This window comes from Panthera onca, assembly GCF_046562875.1.
Source record: "Panthera onca isolate mPanOnc1 chromosome E1 unlocalized genomic scaffold, mPanOnc1 haplotype 2 h2.Chr16_ul_1, whole genome shotgun sequence".
Classification (NCBI taxonomy): domain Eukaryota; kingdom Metazoa; phylum Chordata; class Mammalia; order Carnivora; family Felidae; genus Panthera; species Panthera onca.
Genome location: NW_027675808.1, coordinates 1,371,983 through 1,389,691, shown reverse-complemented (window position 1 = coordinate 1,389,691; position 17,709 = coordinate 1,371,983). Strand labels below are relative to the sequence as shown.

The 17,709-nt window shown below is 36.5% G+C and overlaps 1 pseudogene; it reads right to left on the bottom strand.

Moving 5' to 3' along the window:
* Positions 1-548: 548 nt before the first annotated feature.
* LOC144615356 (EF-hand calcium-binding domain-containing protein 13-like) overlaps positions 549-17,709 on the bottom strand; it is a 98,674-nt pseudogene continuing 81,513 nt past the window's right edge.

Sequence of the window (17,709 nt, the reverse complement as noted above, 5' to 3'; positions counted from 1 at the left end):
GAGGAAGAAAAAAATCTCTTACAGAGAATAGGAAAGTAAAGAATATTCCCCAACTCTTTTGAAAACGTAACAAAAATGATATTCAACAATACCAGTCATTAAAATAACGCAGTTATTTTGTACATTTATAAACATCTGCTTCCTTGAGCCAATGCCGCAGGCAACACCCCCTGAGGTATTCCTGGATATCAGCATAGTTTACCTTCCAAAGGGTTAACACGTGGCGAAGGGCCTCACGGACTCTGTTGTACTCTGTGCATGGCACTCTGACTGAATACTGCCCGTGCCAGTCAGTTCACAAAGTGACCTCATCTCCCAAGTACCACCACCCACAGGGATAAAGTAGGCCCAGACTCACCCATCTGTTCAGTTTCACAGAGCTCAGGCTTGGCACACTATGGTGGCACTGGTGCTCACCAGTCATCTCACTGCAGCGCACCCCCCCCCCCCCCCGCCCCAGGGTGCCCTCCATTGCTGTATATCCCATCCATACATCTCCCATCCCCACTGGTAGATGATGGCCTTTACAACTAGATGCATTCAGACTACTAACCATGTTCAGGTCCATGTCTTAATACTTCATCAAGTAAAACATTAGCTGCATGAAAGTCATTGTTCATCAATAATGCCTTGAGGCTAGAGACATCAATTAGATCATTCTGGAGAATTTGAATAGTAATGAAGAGTAGCTGTGTAACTGAGAAAAAAAAAAAAGAGCAAAAACGTGCTTCAACAGCAGAAATAAGAGTACATTGTTCACTTTCACTTAATGGGCTTGAGTTGCATAAAAGAACTTTACATGAAATTACTAGTAGTTTTAAAAACCATTGTGTATTGTAACAGCTAGCAGTTACTGAACACTAAGTGCTGGAGACTCTTCTGAGTACTTCTACTTTACCTACTTAAGTCTATTATTACCTATAATAATTCCAAGATAGGCATTATTATCCCCATTTTTCAGATGAAGGAATTGAGGTTAGTGAGATTTAAAAAAAAAATTTAATGTTTATTTATTTTTGAGAGAGACAGACAGACAGACAGACCACGAGCGGGGAAGGGTCAGAGAGAGACAAAGATGCAGAATCTGAAGCAGGCTCCGGGTTCGGAGCTGTCAGCACAGACTCCAACGTGGGGCTCAAACTCACTAACCGCGAAATCATGACCTGAGCTGAAGTTGGGCGCTTAACCAACTGAGCCACCCAGGCGCCCCGAGGTTTGTGAGGTTAAGTGATTTACTAAAGAATACACTGGTATTAAGTGGCAGGGCCAGGATTCAAATCCAGGCACGATATTTCCAAAGCCCATGCTCTTAACTACTGTGCCTTTCAAGTAGACGTATGTAACTGGTCAACCATGATGCCTACAGCTACATAATACTTCATATGTGGACCCTGAAATAATTGTGAAGCATTACAAAGAAGTTTACATCAAAACTTTATTGCCTTATTTCACTTAAAGTTATGTTACAGAGACAAAATAAGAAGAAGAAGAAGGTGCTGTTTCTGTAAGTCGTGCTCTTTATATTTATCTTATAGCCCCACAAATCTTGACAGCCTTGGTCACTTTCCAATGCCTTCAAACAGTTGTGGTTGTTGATGCTGTTTAATTTAATCCACATTTTACTAGCTGTTCTCAGCAGGAGGGTTGGTTTCACATAAGCTACTCCATCATAGTCAGAAGTAGAACCAGGTAACTCAAGCTTTATAGGTAAATTTGATGCCCTGCTCTGGTTGAAAATTACTGTTTAGGTTATTACTTTACTACAAAGCTATAGTGATTAAGACCATGTGGCATAAGAATAAATAAAAATCAATGGAATGGAACTGGGAGTCTAGAAATAAATCCATACATTTCTGATCAATTGATTTTTTACAAGGATGGCAAAACCATTTATTTAAGGGGGAAAAGAATGATCTTGTCAACAAATGATGCTGGGGTAACTGGCTATCTGCATGCCAAAGAATTAAAGTGGACTCCCATCTCACACCACATACAAACATTAACTCAAAATGAATCAAAGATTGAAATTAAAAGGCTAAAACTATAAAATTCTTAGAAGAAAACATTAGTATAAATCTTAATGATCTTGGATTATGTTTAGACATGATATCAAAAGAAGTGACAAAAGAAAATATAAACTGGATTTCACCCAATTTAAAAACGTTTGTGCTTCAAAGGACACCACCAAGAAAGCGAAAAGACCCATAAAATTAGAGAAAAGATTTGCAAATCATCTATCTGATAAAGCTATAGTATCCAGGACATAAGAACCCTAACAACGTGACAAATAACCCAATTTTAAAATAAGCAAAGGGTACATATCTCTAAATGGCCAGTAAACACATGTAAAGATGTTCAAAGTTATTAGCCATCAGAAAAATGCAAAACAAAACCACGGTGAGATACTTGTGAGACTAGGCTAGAATAAAAAAGACAGACAATGTAACAAGTACTGACAAGGATTTAAAAACTTTTTTTTTATTTTTTAATGTTTTTATTTATTTTTGAGACAGAGACAGAGCATGAACGGGGGAGGGGCAGAGAGAGAGAGGGAGACACAGAATCGGAAGCAGGCTCCAGGCTCTGAGCCATCAGCCCAGAGCCTGACGCGGGGCTTGAACTCACGGACCGCGAGATCATGACCTGAGCCGAAGTCAGACGCTTAACAACTGAGCCACCCAGGCACCCCAGTACTGACAAGGATTTAAAGAAATGTACAATGCTGTTGGGAATGTAAAATGGGGCAGCTGCTTTGGAAAATGTTCCAGCAGCTCCTCAAGTTGAATGTAAAGTTACCACGTGACCCAGCAGTTCCATTCCTAGGTAGGTACCTGAGAGAAATGTAAATGTACGTCCACACAAAAACCTGTACTCAAAAAAATGTACACATGTTCATAACAGCATTATTCTTAGTGGCCAAAAAAGGGAAACAACCCAAATGTCTATGAACTGATAAATGGCCAAAGAAAATGTGGTATAACCACAGAATATTATTCTACCACGAAAAGGAATAAAGTACTCATTTATGTTATAATGCAGGTGAACCTTAAAAACAGTATGCTGGGGCGCCTGGGTGGCTCAGTCGGTTGAGCGGCCGACTTCAGCTCAGGTCATGATCTCATGGTTTCGTGGGTTCGAGCCCCATATCGTGCTGACAGCTCAGAGCCTGGAGCCTGCTTCAGATTCTGTGTCTCCCTCTCTCTCTGTCCCTTCCTCGCTCTCTCTCTCTCAAAAATAAACATTAAAAATTAAAAAAAAAAAACAAACAACAGTATGCCAAATGAAAGAAGCCAGACACAAAAAGCCACAAATTATATAATTCTAGTTATATGATGTTCAAAAATCAACACAGATAGAAAGCAGACTAGTGGTTGTCAGTGGCTGGGGAGAGTGGGGAAATAAGCACTACAGGGTACAGGGGTTTTTTTGACGTGATGAAAATGTCCCAGAAGTAGAGTGTGATGGTTGCACAACTTTGTGAATATACCAAAAACCACTGAATTGAACACCTTAAAAGGATGAGATTTGGGGCTCCTGGGTGGCTCAGTCGGTTAAGCAGCCGACTTCGGCTCAGGTCATGATCTCGCGGTCCGTGAGTTCGAGCCCTGCATCAGGCTCTGTGCTGACCGCTCAGAGCCTGGAGCCTGTTTCAGATTCTGTGTCTCCCTCTCTCTCTGACCCTCCCCCGTTCATGCTGTCTCTCCCTGTCTCAAAAATAAACATTAAAAAAAATTTTTTTTTAAAAAAAGGATGAGATTTTATGGTACGTGATTTATATCTCAGTAAAAATGTACATTTGATAAATAATGCCATTGATTATAAAGGTGTTCTAATTTTAGAGATATTCAAACGTGAAGAAAAAAAGACATTTGTTTCCCCAACGCATTTAGAAATACATTGTTGGCAGGGGTGTCTGCATTTGCGGAGAGTTCTTTGGTAGGTGTTCTCTGTAGACATGGGCGTTTAGGGAAAGATGCTGGTGTTGAAATGGTTTCCCTAATTTCAAGGAGCACGAGAGGAACTTTGGGGACAAAGACCAAGCAATTGTCTTTATGCAGCAGGGGCAAAATGATGTGGTTAGGCCACAGAAATGACATGGTAGTAAGAATGATACAGGGATTAATGGCCCAAGCATTTAAAGAAACTAGATAGATGAAGCTAAGATTTCTATAAATGAAATCAATGGCCAGTCCATTTGGGTAAACCTGAAAACTCCAAAGGCCTGTCTTGAGACAGCACAGAGGGTAGTGGTCCTTCACCCAATTTCCACACCTGATTTAATTCATAGATCCAGAACCCCTTGAGTGAAGAAAAATTTATCTCCTCTTGAGGAAGGACTTTATATTAACAGCAAAGGTATTTACTGTGTATCTTCTTCAACCCTGTTTTATTTCTTTTCCCTCCTTTATAACTTTGTCCCATTTTCACTTGTTTTTTTTTTTTTTTTTTTATATCGCATAAGCTGCTTGAAATCCTTTTTGACACTATAGAGACTACAAATTAAACACTTGAAATCCATTTAGTGATTTTTTTTAAATGTGATTTCATTATCTTTATTTTACAGTCACTTCTTTAAACTGGAAGTATTCACTTACCTACGGACTCTTTGAAAGGTGGACTTCCTTTAATTCTTTCAAAGAAATCTTTTAAATTCACCTCATTATTATCTGGAAATATCAAAATCAAGCATATTGTCATTAAAACCCTGATACTCAGTCAGTACACAAAATAAAGGCTCTGATTAACAATACCTAAAATCTCATTCTACCTTATTTTCTCTCTCAAATGGCTGAAACTATTTCAATGTAATTTTTCATACTTTCAGGAACCACACCTATTGATCAGTTAATGATATTAATAGTTCACTTTTTTTGACTTCTTACTCAAAAGTAAGAACTTAAAATAACTTTTGAGTTCCTTATGTATACTAAGTATCCTTTTATGATGCTTCACATTTATTAACTAAAATATGCACAAGAATTCATTCTATAACATGCTTGATGTGCCTATCCTTAAAAGATGAAAGCAAAGAGAAATTAAATAACTTGTCTAGGTCACAAGAGCCAGAAAGTGCTCGAGGCTGTATTTGAACTAAGGCAGTCTAAGGCCAGAGGTGACAATGTTAACTATTGGGACACACACACACACACACACACACACACACACACACACAGGAAATAAAATGCAGTAATGTAACCACAGCAGAAAATATAGGGCTATACCTACAATGAAAAGACTTTAACTTATAACAAAATGGCAAGCTGGGTAGCACAGGAATGATTACAAATTCCTAAAGATGCTGTATGAAATACTTTATTCTATAAATGCATTATCAAGTTGTATGAAAAGGAAATAATAAAACGTTAAGTGGGCACAGAGATCCAGAGGGGAAAACCAAGTGAATACTAAGCCTACAGCTATTTGGGGATACATATTAGATCCAAAAGCAGCAAGGTGCTTGATTTAAATGTTCATGCATATTCATAAAAGAAATCTTGGGTCCTGCTACACGGAGAGTTTGAATTTAGATACCAAATGAAACTGGGATGCTTAAAGAATTTCAATCCAGTGAAAGGGAGATTAAAATATTATATTCACTGGCCCATGTAAACACCAGGGTGACCTAAATCTTCCCAATTTTGAGAGGCAGTGGGTAAAAAAGATCACCTGTGAAAAATCTCCTGCAACTCATGTGGGCTTAGGGTCTAAATTTATACCACTCTCATGATATGAAAAACTCCAGGTCAAAACATAAAAATTGATTGAGGTCAATAATAATCTATGGCAAAAGCAATAACCAATCAATGCTGGGGAGGTACTCTTAAACCTAAGACATGCTCATGGGATTCCCATAGAAAAAACAAGCTGGTTAAGATAAACCCCAAATAAAAAGCCACCTAAAACTGGTAAAACTCACCAGCTTCTAGAAGTATTCCCACACGATTTGACACTTAAGAGTGGATGTAAATAGGAAAGGAGATCAAGTTCACAATACATGAAGTCAAAGATGGAAAACAAAGATAAATATGTGACCACTTGGAAACAATGATCAAGACTAAATAATTATTCTTCTGAGATGTAATGAAACCTTGGGTATTTCCTTTGGTTAAAAAAGCAGAATGGGACAAGCAAAATAAAAGGTGAAATTGGGTCTCCTCTGAAGAAAGACTGCAGATCAAAATGAAGCTGCTGATGTCATGTCTTTGTTTTATTACATAATGGTATTTTCCCACCCATGCTTACAAGAAATGAATGCTAATTATCTAAATAAGCATATGTAGAGTATGAACAGATAGATACGGTCAGTAAATAAATTAGCAGACTATTTTGGCTCTAATTTATATCAACCTAGGCCTCACTGCGACTGCCTTTAGCATTTTACCTCCATATAAAACACTCTAAAACTGGTTCCTATAAACAGGAAAAAATGAGCAGAATCTCAAGCCAAAAAAAATGCTCACCACCGATGTCACAATATTTAAGGGCTTCACTGACGTCCTCCTCAGCTAAATTAACATTCAAACTTTTCAGGGCATGCTCCAAGTTACGTATGCCAATCTTGCCATTATCAACACTTGTCAAGATATAAGCAGCTTCTTTAACTGCTACAAAGATAAATAAATATATATAAGATACTATTATTTTAAAAAATGCAAAATAGTTTGTCCAGAGTCCACTATAGGTGAACTCTCAATTTAAGTATATATATTTAACTAAAATCTCTGCAGAAAAAAAGCAAAGTATTTTCTACTTGTAACTGACAACCTATTTATTTCAAGCAGCATTTAAAAAAATTAAGGGCGCCTAGGTGGCTCAGTCGGTTAGGCATCCAACTTCAGCTCAGGTCATGATCTCATGGTTCCTGGGTTTAAGCCCCGCATTGGGCTCTGGGCTGAAAACTCAGAGCCTAGAGCCTGCTTCAGATTCTGTGTCTCTCTTTCTGCCCCTCTTCCACTTGTCCTCTCTCCCTCTCTCTCTCTCTCTCTCTCTCTCTCTCTCTCTCTCTGTCTCTTAAAACTAAACATTTTAAGAAAAGAAAAAATTAAACCAAAAAATTATATGCAGAATATGATGGGTTACCTGAATCCACTCATCCATTAAATACTGAGTAAGCTGTGACCCTTTCTTAAATAATAGTAACATCCTGTACATGTAGATCTAAAGACTTCTATCAACTGATGAAATAAACGAAAAAAAAATGCTAAAATTTGAGATTAAAGCTCTTGATCTCCAGGGCCACTACCAGTCTATATTGTGCTTTTGTGTGAATTGAAAAAAGGCACCCCTCTCTATGTATCAATTACAAAGAGGCATACCTTCCTCTAGGTAGCTGCAATCTAGCATTGGTGGTCCTAGCCTGGAGAGCACAGTGGAATGTAGAATGCATTTCAGTCTCTACTTGTACCCTCTCAACCAGGCATCTTTGTGCAAGCACAACCCATACAACCAAATGTAGTCCTGTTGATACCACACCAATTTAAAATATAAAACATGATCATTACTGGGAGTTTCAATTTTTTGTCAATACCATTTCTCACCCCATTTCTCTCTCAACCCCAAAACGAAGTTGTCATGTATGTTTCCACAGTCCGAAAATCGTTGCATTATACTAACAGATCTAAACCTTCAGTTGGAAAGAATACCATAATACCATTTTAGACCTATATTCATTTTTACTAACATTTATTTTATAGCTACTAAGACCAACAATGAAAATTTCAGCCCTCTTAAAGAGTTTCCTTTAAATTCCTTGAAGACAGGGACTGAATTTGTCATGTCTGTAAATAAAATTATAATACATTATATAGTTGGTACTATGAGAAAAATGTGTGCCAGATATGAGCACTGAGCACTCAGATATAAAGCACTGAGACAGTTCACCTAACCTATAACTCTGAAAAGTCTTATGGGTTGAGGAGTGATGTTTGAGCTGAGTTTGGGGGGAAAATGTGAATTTGTTTGACAGAAAATATACAGAAAGGAAACAGCACATGCAAATATACGGAACCAAAAGCACATGGAAGATATGGAACCAATTTAAATTATAATAAGTAATATGGTTACAGAATAAATACAAATGCAGAAGTGATGAGAGATGAGGCTAATGAGATAAGAAGACAGATTTATTGTCATTCTTTAATTCCATAAATATTCACAATTATATAAGTCAATAATATAAAAGATTTGAAACAATGCCTAGCACAGTAAATATCATCTAATATTAGCTATTCAATTAGCTATTAATAAGGGGCTTCTGAAAGCCAAAATTGTGCTAGGATCTGGAGAAACAATGCTAGGACTTGTAGCAAAATGGAAACATGGTTCTTGGCCCAATGATGCTTCCAGGCACGTAAGAAAAAGAATCATTAACCAAATAATCAAAAATATGACTAGAAAACAACCAGATTTTAACATGGGCAGAAGACCTAAATAGACATTTTTCTGAAGAAGACATACAGATGGCCAACAGACACACGAAAAGATATTCATCACCAATCTCAGGGAAATGCAAATCAAAATAACAATGAGATATCACCTTACACGTGTCAGAATGACTAAAATCAAAAACATAAGAAGTAACAAGTGCTGGCGAGGACGTGGAGAAAAAGCAGCCCTTGTGCAATGTTGGTGGAATGTAAATTGGTACAGCTGATGTGGAAACAGTATGGAGGTTCCTCAAAAAGTAAAAACAGAAATACTATTTGACCCAATAATTCCACTACTGGGTATTTACCCAAAGAGAACAAAAACACTAACTCAAAAAGGTATATGCACCCCTATATGTTTATTGCAGCATTATTTACAACAGCCATGATATGGAAGTATCTCAACTATCTATCAATAGGTGAATGAATAAAGATGTGGTATATTATGGAATTTGACAAAACCATGGAAAAGAATGAGATTTTTTTTGCCATTTGCAACAACATGGATGGACCTAGAGGGTATTATACTAAGTGAAATATGTCAGACTGAGAAAGACAAACACCATATGATTGCACTCATATGTGGAATCTAAAAAACAAATAAAAAAAAGAAAAGCAAAATCAGACCTATAAATACAGGAACAAACTGATGGTGGCCGGAGAGAAAGGGGGATAATGGGTAAAAGGGGTAAAGGAGAGTAGGAGATACAGGTTTCCAGGAATGTAATGACTATGTCATGGGAATAAAAGGCACAGGAAAGGGAATATAGTCAGTGATATTGTAATATTGTTGTATGGTGACAAATAGCTATGTTTGTGGTGAGCATAGCAAAATGTATAGAGAATCACTACACCTGAAACGAATATAACATTGTGTGTCCACCGTACTCAAATAAAAAAAGTTTAATGAGAAATTATATTATTTTGGTCTTAATGAATTAAGATAATTCAAAGTTCTCTAATATTTTTGCTACTTTTTTTCCTAAGTAAGCTCTACACCCAACATGGGGCTTGAACTCATGACCCTGAGGTCAAGAGTTGCATGTTCTACCAACTGAACCAGTCAGATGCTCCTACTTTTGTCACTATATAAGCTAAAATATATTGAGCATTTCTAGTGTCATTTAAAAAAATATTAATGGGTATTTATAGTATGAAGTAAATGCTATGAAAAAGACATAGTTTAATGAAAGCTTATAATAAAAGAAGCTGACCTCGACTAGCAGATAATGACAGGCTCCCTAGAGGAAATTGACATTCATTCAATTTTTTTTTTAATGTCTATTTTTGAGACAGAGAAGGAGACACAGAATCTGAAGCAGGCTCCGTGCTCTGAGCTGTCAGCACAAAGCTCAGCACAGGGCTCAAACTCACAGACTACGACATCATGACCTGAGCCAAAGTGAGACACTTAACCAACTGAGTCACCCAGGCACCCCATCACTCATTTGAAAGATGAGTAAACATTAACTAGGCAAAGAGTGTCAGGGAAAACTATTCCAGGGAACAAAATACGCAAAAGCTTTGTAGTTGGAGTTCTAAGGAAATGAAAGAAAGCCATTGTACTTGAAAATGCAGAAAGCAAGGGTAATGGTACAAAATTATACCAGAGAGCTAGGACATGCAGGATTTTGATCTTTAACAACAATGAAAAATGTTTAAAGAGTTGAAAATAGGGGGACATCACACAATCAGATTACTTTTTTGAAAAAAAAAAAATTACTCTGGCTGGAGTGGGAAGAATGGACTAGGAATCCATTGGCACCTGGCAATGATCCTAAAAAATAACTCCTTCATAGGGAATGCTTTCTTGTATACATATATAAAGTCCTTACCATCTGCTGTTGGTAGTTTCAGATTTGAAGACAAAGCCTCTTTCCTAAAGTCTGCAAATTTAAATAGAGAGATTATGCCATAAGGAACAGCATCCTGATTTTACCCAGTTTGGAAGAAAACCAATGGATAAATTACATACTTCATTTCTCAATAACATTTAGCATTGACCATCCCCTTCTTCTCAAAATCCTCCACTAGCTTCCAGAATAACGTTCTCTACTCATCTTCCTCTTACTTCTTAGACTCCATGGATTCGTCAAGCTCCACCAAGCTTCTTAAATGTGGCTGAGATTCTAATGTTACAAATGCTTCCTTTATCCCTAAGAGAACAGCTTAATCCCCAGGCTCATATATTCAATAACGTGTTTAATTATTAGTCTGAATTGTCCTTTTTTAGTCCTGCCTGCCTACCTATCTATCTAATTCTGGAGCTTTTCCTAAGGACAAGGTGCAGTTATACGCTTCATCCTATACATTTTCTACACAAATGCAAATTGATACAGAGATCTATTTGAGGGACAAGTGATAGAAACAAAATATGTCCATTTGCATAGATGGACCACATCGCAGTTAGAGAGCAGTTTAGAATAACTCACAACTAGTACAGGTATTACCTTGAAGCAAAAGGAGGTTAGAATCAAGATACATTATATTTACATTAATTTTTAAAATGTGATCCAAGCAGGATTAAAAAAATATAACTAACCTATTAAAAAGTACTTTCAAAATAGTAGGTTTGGCAATTTTACAAGATAACTCTAAAACAGAATTTCTCAACCTGAGCAAAATTACATTTGGGGCCAGCTAATTATGTGGGGGAGTGCTGTCCTATACATTATAGGGTGGTTAGTAGCATCCCTCACCTCTACTCACCAGATCCCAGCATTCCTCCCCCATCAGTTTTGACAATCTAAACTGTCTTTGCAGATTGCCAGTTTTCCCTGAGACACAGATCTGATCTCATTTTTTAGCTGAAGTTAAATTTAAAGGCAGGGGATGGCTTTCCAAGTATTGATAAAACCCATCTGGGTATATCCCAGATAAGAATATGGATGGATCAGGTAAATTCTTTGTAAATAGAGCAAATAGCCAGATCAACACTTACACAGAATGTTATATAGACCAATGGTTTAATTGTTCAACAATAACTTGTATTTTTCAAAGAGCCTGTCACCTAAAAGAAAAAGAAAGCTAGACAACTATTAGGACCTCTCTAAAATTCATAAAAGGAAAGGGATTAACTTTGAAATGAAATTACTCTAGAAAGAAACATTTTAAAGCCATATGACAACGTATATAAATACTTTCAGACCAAGTTTACAATGCAGTCCAAGAGATCATCCAGGAATTTGATACTGTAATAACTAAATCTCCGTGAATATAGAATATAAGATATATCTCTAAATCTGATCTGTAGTAAATTGCATTTCAATACATTTACAGTAGTATTTAGGAACTAAGTATTAAGATTTAATTAATTAGTATTTGGTAAAATATTTTAAAACCTTGGATAAAATTTTAGAAGAAATTTTTATTACAAGTTGCTGGTTATCTGCTCAATCAACTCACCGTCGAGCAAGGAATCATCCAACACTTCTTGAAAACTATTATCAGTGAAATAAATTCTATTGGTGTTTCCAAGTACATCTGCATAGTTGTCCTTGCCAGACTGATCACTTTCTTCCATACATTCCAATGTACCGATGATGTCATTCAATACTACAAACACAGAGAATATACATGCAACATGTAATTCAGTCCATGGATCTAAATTTTTGGAACATAACAGTAAAACTGATGGATTCTTCCAGTTTTGCACTGTCCAAAATGGCAGCCACTACCCACATGTGGCCATTTAAAAAGGTAGAGCAATCCGTTCTCCACTATAGTTTTCTATAGCCCCTTATCTTTATTCTTAAAATTATTTTGTTAAAACTCTGGGTTCTGCGTGGGCTATTCCTTTATGAACAAAAAAGTGTGCCAAAGTTTCTCTAGTGATTCTATTAACGAGCTCACCATTTCATAAAAAATACCCTCCATTCGTCACACCTGCTCCCAAACTCCAATCCTTCCCTTTCTACTTTCTTTCCCTACACCCCTTGCTCCTGTCAGCTCACTTTACCCAATTTAGAGAATCAGCAAAGCCTATTATGTTTAGCATGATAATATCAAACATCTGAACTAGGAAATCCATGACTGACCACCCCCCCCTTAATTAAAACAAACAAAAACCTCTTCACATTTCTAAAGTACATGTCTAAAAAAATAATCTTTCAGAATTCATTAAGAGAAATATATAATAAATTACTTTAAAATTAGCTAATTTATGTGAAAGTATAATTTAATATATTATGTTGTTCCATGAGTTAGTCATTAGTCATTGGTAAGAAGTTTCAAAAATAGGCCATGTGAGGAATGGTTGAAAGGAAATCTGAGTCCAGAGAAAAGATGATTCAACATAAAAGAAAGAAAATATAAGAGCTCTCCTCCCATCCCTGGAGGGCTACTGACGGGGAAGAGTCCAAATGTTAAGTTTGGGAATGGAATTATAAGGCAGGATTTCCATCAAATATGTGGAACAATTGACTAGTTCTACAGCTGTCCAAAAATTATGGAATGCGCTGCTTCAAAGAGTCATAAGGATTTCCAAGACAAACAGTAGGATGAGTGTCCCTTACGATTAGCCTGTCCCTGAAGCCCACTAATGTGTTTTTTAAATTTTTTTTTAATGTTTATTTCTGAGACAGAGAGAGACAGAGCATGAGTGGGAGAGGGGCAGAGAGAGAGGGAGACCCAGAATCTGAAGCAGACTCCAGGCTCTGAGCTGTCAGCACAGAGCCCGACACGGGGCTCGAACTCACAAACCGCGAGATCATGACCTGAGCCAAAGTCGGACGCTCAACCAACTGAGCCACCCAGGCACCCCTAATGCGGTTTTTAAATAAACATGTAAAAATCGAAAAAACTCCGTATCTAATTAACACAGAAACTATCAAATCCTCTACTATAGACCTCATTCTCTGACCACAGTAAACTAAAAATAAACAACAAAGAGAGGACAATAATGAAATTCAAATTCAAATTTAAAATTTTTAAATTCATTTAAAATTTTTCAAATAATTGCTTTCAAATTTAAGGTTTTTCTCTTAGGCAACTCTTACATCAAGGAGAAAATCAAAATACAACTGAATATGCTTAGAAAAAAACAAGAATAAAGACTTTGATAAACCAAAGTCTTACTGAAATGAAAATTGATAGTCTTAAACATTTATTTCTCAGTAAGAAGAAAAAAGTAAGTTCATAATTTAAACAACTTAGAAAAACTACAAAATGGACAAAAGGGAACAATAGAAAGGACATCCTAAAGATAAAAGCAGAATTTTTTTTTTACTACAAATAGAAACACTAAAGATAAATCTAAGATGTAGAGCTTTAAAAAGAGAGATAATTAAAAGATCTGCTAGGAAATCTAGAAGAAGATATATATATATATATGTGTATATATGTGTGTATATATACACACATATATACACACACACACACACACAAATATATATATACAAATTTAAGAATGAGAAAATAACCAGACACAAAAAAATCAAAAGAATTATCACTGCATAGGATTGTACTAATATTCCCAAAAAACACTTGAATAAAATAAATTTCCTAGGAGAATAAAAATTACCAAAACTGACAAAATAAAACAGAGGATGGCAATAAGCAGTCCACCAAAATCAAAGTCAAAGATGAATAATAAACTAGAAAAAAAATGGCAATAGACAAGACAGAACATTAATGTCCCTTATATATAAAGAGCTATTTAAAAAAAAAAAAAGAGCTATTTATAAATTCATATGAAAAAGACAATCTAATTAAAATAAAAGAAAAGCATATTCGACAATCATATGAAAAATGTTTTACCTCACTAGTCATTAAAGACATGCATATTAAAACAATAATAGAATTCTTTTACCAGCAGAATTTTCAATAAATAATATCCATTACTGATAAAAGTGTGAATTTTTACAAACTTTTTGGAGGATAATTAAGCAGTAGCTGTTAACATCTCACATCTGCATATATTTCAGTCTAGCAGTGTGACTTCTGAGGGTTTTATCCCCCAGGAGAACTTTATGCACATATATACATACAACAATGCTCATCAAAATGTTTCAGTGGTGAAAAATTGGCAAATTTTCAGATTTTTAATTGGCAAATATCATCAAAAGTGTTGTGGATAAAATGACAGTACATCCCCCAAATGGAATATTATTGCAGTCTTTAAAAAGAATGAGGTTGCGGGGCGCCTGGGTGGCGCAGTCGGTTAAGCGTCCGACTTCAGCCAGGTCACGATCTCGCGGTCCGTGAGTTCGAGCCCCGCGTCAGGCTCTGGGCTGATGGCTCGGAGCCTGGAGCCTGTTTCCGATTCTGTGTCTCCCTCTCTCTCTGCCCCTCCCCGGTTCATGCTCTGTCTCTCTCTGTCCCAAAAATAAATTAAAAAAAAGTTGAAAAAAAAAAAAAAAAAAGAATGAGGTTGTTTATGATACAATGGAACATGGAACAATATCTAAGATACACTGTTAATTTCTTTAAACCTGCAAGTCGTGGAATATTATGGACATGGTAATTTTATTTTAAATTTTTTTTTTAACGTTTTATTTATTTTTGAGACAGAGAGAGACAGCGCATGAACGGGGGAGGGGCAGAGAGAGAGGGAGACACAGAATCGGAAGCAGGCTCCAGGCTCTGAGCCATCAGCCCAGAGCCTGACGCGGGGCTCGAACTCACCGACCGCGAGATCGTGACCCGGGCTGAAGTCGGACGCTTAACCGACTGAGCCACCCGGGCGCCCCCATGGTAATTTTATTTTAATTAATTAATTATTAATTAATTGATTTATTTATTTAGAGAACAAGCAGGGGCAGAGAGAGAAGAAAACAGAGGATCTGAAGTGGGCTCTGTGCTGACAGCAGAGAGCCCAATGTGGGGCTTGAACTCACAAACCATGAGATCATAACCTGAGCCAAAATCAGACATTTAACCAACTGAGCCACCCAAGTGCGTCTAATTTTTAAATAATATCAGAATACACAAATATTCATAGATTCAAATAAAAAAGGCTAAAGGGATATTTACCACACTTTAACAGGGATATTTCCAGAAGGTGACATTACATGAGCCTTGCACTTTATATCTCTTACATTTCTGGTCACTAAATTTTTTTATAACAGTTTCAAAATTACCATTATTATATAATAAAATGTCCTTACTTTAGCTATTGGAAAACATCATAACCTTGTCATTTTCCCAATCTTTTCCATTCAAATACAAATTCTTAAATGAAAAACAAATGTAATCAAGTTTGCCATAACTGGAAGAGTTCAAATGTAGATGAAACAAACATTTGGCACAGATACTACAAAGAAGATCTGAGCACCAAATATAATGTTTGGCTACGTGACCTCTGAATGAGTCCTGTGTTGTTTGCCATTCAACAGTTTTACCATAAAGTTCTTACCAACAAAAGTGGAAAATTTCTGAGTGTCCTTCAAAGCCCTCATACAGTCTTTAACATTCACCACGTTGTCATCTGTAAGAGAGAGAGGGGAGGGGAACAGACAAGAATCCCTGGAAAACGTAATATTAAAAAGCTCATATGAAAATCAAAACCAGCATACAATTTCTTTACTTTACATACAAGATACTTGGGATTCATTTTCACCCACTGTGCCTTGCAATTAACCTTACAAGATTGTAGATACGCTAGTTCTGATTCTACCTGTAAGGCAACTAACCTACTAAGAAAGTTGTAAGTCCAATAACTTTACTTGGTACAAACCAGCAAAGCTAGGTTTTCTATTCACAGAGCTGGAATTTCCAAACTATGTGTTAGTCACTAAATCAAGATCTATCTAAAGAGAGTGGATACCAATGAGCCCACTCCCCCACAAAATTTCTACCTGCTTGCTAAGAGTATTCTCATTAACTGTAAAAAAGGACTTTAAAAGAAAGTCTCCTCTTTAAGGACATTTACAGCAATACAAGCAAATACCTATAGATATTAGCTCAAAGGAGCCCTATTCGCTTGAACAAAAACCTTGCACACTTTCTTCAGTTACTCCTACCCAAAACAAAAAAATGGATAATAATATTTAAATGCTTACCAGAAACAAGATCTGACTGAAGAATTTTCTCTACCTCTTCTTCAGGTGACTTAATCCCAATATTGCCTAGAAAGCTCTCCAAGTTCTTCCCAGATATCATGTCACCTTCAAGCCCATCAAGAGCTAAGACAATGTCTTGTAACTCTAGAAACAGAAAAAAGTGATTCGGTAATTGAACTAACCTCTGACTTAAAAAACAACAGTAGCCATCACTCAAGACTTTTGTCAGTGGTAGTCCATGAGTTATGATCACCTCTTGAATAAGAAATCTCAGTGAAGAATCCAGCCCTCAGGAAATTCTAAGTCCAGCAAAACAATATGCTTGGTCTGCCATGTTTCTTTGGTGCTAATATAAAATTGGCACAACCAAAATGGTTGCTATGGCTGAATTTTTCACTGCAATGACACAAAGTAGTTATTTTAAACTAGAGCTCTAATGGTAGCAAACAAAATTAACTCATCCTGGTGGAAGTGAAATAGATTTCAGAATCATGAGAAATGTAAAATTGTAAACACAAGTATCACAAAGACTCACTCACCTTTTCTTTTCAATTCTACCAAGATCCAGTTGTACTCTGGCATCTGGAATTTTGCTTTATTTCCAGCCCTTTCAAAGGAGGCAGTGTTAAGTACATTCAAATCCTGGCTCCAGGATTTGTGACCTGAAACTATCTGACCTTGAGCAAATTATTACTATTTAACCCCTCTATCAAATTCAGTAGTCTTATATCTAAAATAATTTAATAATACTATCTACCTCACACAGTTAATATGGAGATTAAATATATGATGTATGAAAAACACTTAAAACAACATTAGGTATATAGCAAACACTAAGTGTCATATTAATAGCAATAAAGTTACTATTATTATTATTATTATTATTATTATTATTATTATTAAGCCTTCAGGAATAGCTGCAAACAGTAATCACAGCTTCTTAGTACCTCCGATCCCGCTTCACTTTCTGTCCCCCTAACATCTCAGCGAGGCAACTGCAAATGACAGTCACCTAAAAACCTGTATCAGCTCTGCTTGTTTTACCTAAAGCTTGGTTCCCTTTAAAATATGGTTTCTTTGCACAGACACCTTAAGAGGAGTCTGCTCATCCTCCCATGCTCCACATAGGACCAGGAAGCAGAGAAACACTCCTAAGATACTGCTGTCTGGCTATTTTAGTTCCACCTTCAATCAAACCTATCCCTCCCCTGAGATTCAGGCCTGTCATTGACCTACACTACCCTCCGGACACCATCATCTACTGACTTTCTGATCACTCTTTC